This window comes from Dreissena polymorpha, chromosome 3, assembly GCF_020536995.1.
Source record: "Dreissena polymorpha isolate Duluth1 chromosome 3, UMN_Dpol_1.0, whole genome shotgun sequence".
NCBI lineage: Eukaryota > Metazoa > Mollusca > Bivalvia > Myida > Dreissenidae > Dreissena > Dreissena polymorpha.
In genome coordinates, this window is record NC_068357.1 from 151,992,783 (window position 1) to 151,997,436 (window position 4,654).

A 4,654-nucleotide genomic window follows, 5' to 3' on the forward strand; every position below is an offset into this window, starting at 1 on the left:
TAATCTACTAGGTCATTATTTCCCGCTGCGTAAGGGCAAAGGATAGTTGTTCACACATCTGAAGTCCAACATCGCTGAGTAAAAAATTAAAAGCAGTTTATGTTCGTGTATGTATTGTAAATTGATTTGAGTTGACGATCTTACGGTACTGTATTGTTGAATTTTTTATTATATAAATGTTATATATGAATAAAGGCGTATCAACAACTACGCGTTACACACCGGTCTTAATAACAATAACGCTGTGACGTCACCATCTATGTTTAGAATGCTTAAACTGAAAACACGTGGCTTGTATCTAGTAACGGAAGTAGTAATGTTTAATTTGACGTTAATAGATCAAGTGTATTTCGGATAGGCTTTCGAACTTTTGCAATTAATGACGCGAAACAAAAAAAACGTACCAAAAATGCATATGTCTATAAATATCGCTACATTTTATACATGTCCCGGAAAATCGGCAAAAGTCCCGGACAATTAAACTCAATGTCCCGCAATTGGTCTGAAAAATTATGGCATGTAGAAGTACAAACATGTATGTTGAAGTACAAATTGTACTTTGACGTACAAATATATACTTTGAAGTGTATTTTATATTTATGTAGACGTACAATTATTGTACTTCGACGTACATTTCTCTTTTTAACTTGTAGGTCTTCTTGACTTTCAACCCAAATGGTACGCCATAGTATGTCTTTAGGGTTATCTAAAGAATGCTCCCACTTAAGGGATCAATAAAGAGACCTCCCAGTGACTAAGCCAGTTAGCAGACACCCCATCCACTATACCACAGACACCGAACCAGCTATAAATTCCTGTGGCTAGAAAAAAAAAATTAATAAAATGCTAGACCTTTAAGCTTGGAACATGTAACTCGTTTTAAGATTGATTTTTTTGGATGCATTACTTAATAATTGCAACAATTATAATATTTTGAACACAATCATGTCCATATATTTATTAAAAATACATGGTTATCAAAAAAATAAATAAAAAGCTTTTGCCCGTAAATTAGGTAGCACCTATAATCATATTATAAGGCCTATTTTGTGAAAACTTTAAAAATCTTCTTGTCCATAACAATTGGGCCAAGGGCTACCAAATTTGGTATGAAGTGACATCTTATTGTCCTCTACCAAGTTTGTTCAAATTAAGCCCCTGGGGTCAAATTTGATTCTGCCCCGGAGGGTTAAAAAATTGAAAATTTGCTATATAAGGCCTATTTTGTGAAAACTTTAAAAATCTTCTTGTCCATAACCATTGGGCCTTAGGCTACCAAATTTGGTATGTAGTGACATCTAATAGTCCTCTACCAAGTTTGTTCAAATTATGCCCCTGGGATCAAATTTGACCCCGCCCTGGGGAGTCAAAAAATCGAAAATTTGCTTATATAAGTCCTATTTTGTGCAAACTTTAAAAATCTTCTAGTCCATAACCGTATGGCATAGGGCTACCAAATTTGGTATGTAATGCCATCTTATAGTCCTCTACCAAGTTTGTTCAAATTAAGCCCCTGGGATCAAATTAGACCGTTCCCCAGGGGTCACAAAATTGAACATATGCTTATATTGGGCCCATTTTGTGCAAACTATAAAAAATCGTCTTGTCCATAACCATTGGGCCTATTTATATCAAATTTGGTAGGTAGTGACATCTAATAGTTCTCTACTAAGTTTTTTCAAATTATGCCCCTGGGAACAAATTTGACCTTGCCCCAGGGGTCACAAAAATGAACATATGCTTAAATAAGGCCTATTTTGTGCAAACTTCAAAAATCTTCTTGTTCTTAATTATAGAGCCTAGGGCTACTAAATTTGGTATGTTGTGCTTTCTAATAGTTCTCTACCAAATTTGTACAAATTATTCCCCAGGGCTCAAATTTGACCCTGTCCCGGGAGGTCACAAAACTGAACATATGACGTGTACCAGGGGAGATTACTGCGGCCGTGTGGTTGTGACCAACAACAACAACAACATCTTGTAAACATTAGATAAAACCCTGTCATTTAGTGCCATTTTAGATCAGATGGTGACTGCTTACAAAGGAATTGAAGTAAGAACATGTGTTCTGAATGTTTTTCTTATAAACTGAAACAAGTCGGGATTTATTTAAATATGTAGAAAGTGACCATATATCCGGATAAAAAAAATTCGGATGACATGTTTATTTAATGTCTTTTTTGTAGTGTTTAAACCAGTTGAATAATATCTTATTGATTTTAAAACACAACTTCCATGAACATGATTATTTCCATAAAAGTCAATATATGATACTGCATTGTAAACTCAAACTTTGTATCCAAGAGAAGGTGTTGGAATTAATGAAGTGCAATGTTCTTAACTATCGTATATGCTGCTTTTTATAACTAATGATTCATTGTTCCATTTGTGAATTGTGACTCATGAATTGTGGAGATATGATTGTCAATTGCTCAACGATCCATATAAATTTCTGATCATTTTATAATTTTCTTAATATAAGTTATTAATTGATCTTAGAAGACATATGTATTACTTAATTAAATACATTTATAAATATAAGAAATAATCTTTATATTATCATAATATTCTCAGGCCTGTTGTACTAAGGGATGTGTGGGTTGTTAATTATATGTATGCCCCTCTTCGAAGAAGAGGGTGTTTATTGTTTTGCACATGTCGGTCCGTCCGTCATCCGTATGTCCGTCCACCAGATGATTTCTGGATGATAGCTCAAGAACGCTTAGGCCTAGGATCATGACACTTCAAAGGTACATTGATCATGACTCGCAGATGACCCCTGCTGATTTTGGTCTAAGGGATGTGTGGGTTGTTAATTATATGTATGCCCCTCTTCGAGGAAGAGGATGTTTATTGTTTTGCACATGTTGGTCCGTCCGTCATCCGTATGTCCGTCCACCAGATGGTTTCTGGATGATAACTCAAGAACGCTAAGGCCTAGGATCATGACAGTTCAAAGGTACATTGATTATGACTCGCAGATGACCCCTGCTGATTTTGAAGTCACTAGGTAAAATGGTCAAGGTCACGGTGACTGGAAATAGTAAAATGTTTTCCGGATGATAACTCAAAAACGCTTATGCCTATGATCATGAAACTTCATAGGTACATTGATCATGACTCGCAGATGACCCCTATTGATTTTCAGGTCACTAGGTCAAATGTCAAGGTCACGGTGACCGGAAATAGTAAAATGGTTTCCGGATGATAACTCAAGAACGTTTTATGCTTAGGATCATGAAACTTCATAGTTGCATTGATCATGATTCGCAGATGACCCTATTGATTCTCAGGTCAAAGGTCAAGGTCACTGTGACCCGAAATAGTGAAATGTTAAATCAAGAACGCTTATTCCTAGGATCATGAAACTTCATAGGTACATGGATCATGACTCGCAGATTTCCCCTATTGATTTTCAGTCACTAGATCAAAGGTCACGGTGACTCAACTTAGACAAATGGTTTCCGGATTATAACTCAAGAACACTTACGCCTAGGATCATGAAACTTCATAGGTACATTTATCATGACTAGCAGATGACCCCTATTGACTTTCAGGTCACTAGGACAAAGTTCAAGGTCACGGTGACTTCACACAGTAAAATGGTTTCCGGATGATAACTAAAGAAAGCTTACGCCTATGATCATGAAACTTCATAGGTACATTAATCATGACTCACAGATGGACCCCTATTGATTTTCAGGTCACTAGGTCAAAGGTCAAGGTCACAGTGCCAAAAACGTATTCACTCAATGGCTGCTACTACAACTGACAGCCCATATGGGGGGGGCATGGATGTTTTACAAACAGCCCTTGTTTGAGATGATTCTTTACAAAGAAAGATGCTACTATTGTATTTGTTATAATGTGTGAAAGGCTCTAAGAAGGAACCAGAGATTATTAACCATTTACCAAACACCAACAGGATTTTACGGGTTTATAGCTGACGACTTTATAAATAATTATGATAAAATGAGAAATTGCTCAAGATGAGCAATTTCTCCTTTTATCACAATTATTTCTACCCTACCTGATTATTTCCTTAATATTCCATTACAATTTAATTGTCGTCTGCAACCTTTTTCAAATTGGGAAAGTCCATAATGTGTCGTTTGGTAAAGGGCTAAGGCATTTTGATTCCTACGGGTCTTGTGAATCTGTTTCAAATCAAATGCGTATATTTGATCTTCAGCATCTAAAAATATGTGAAATAGAAAGAATGACAATATCTTTTGGAGGGATAAATGTGCCTACGTTATAAGCAATGGGACTGTGCTTCAAAGGAACAATTCCCGGGCTTTTTAGTCTGTTTAGTTAACACGGTAGTAACTTTTTCCATATATAAAAATCTCACCCTTCCAACTTTAAGCGCCCAGTGGGACGAGGGATAGACAGAGAAAGTCACATGCTTGAGTACATTTCAACCCATGCGCATTGCGCGTTTTTTTCGCATAAAAAACAGTGGAGCGATACAGGGCCATCATGGCCCTCTTGTAGTAATTGCTAGATTCGGCGATTTTGATGTGGTCCATATTGCACTATCGTCAACAAAAAGTGATAAATTGATTAGATCAGTGTTATTTTGTGAATTATGTGCATTAAATTCTCTGTCTAGGGTGTTCATAGTCACGGAAAATAATATCGGAGATAGGAC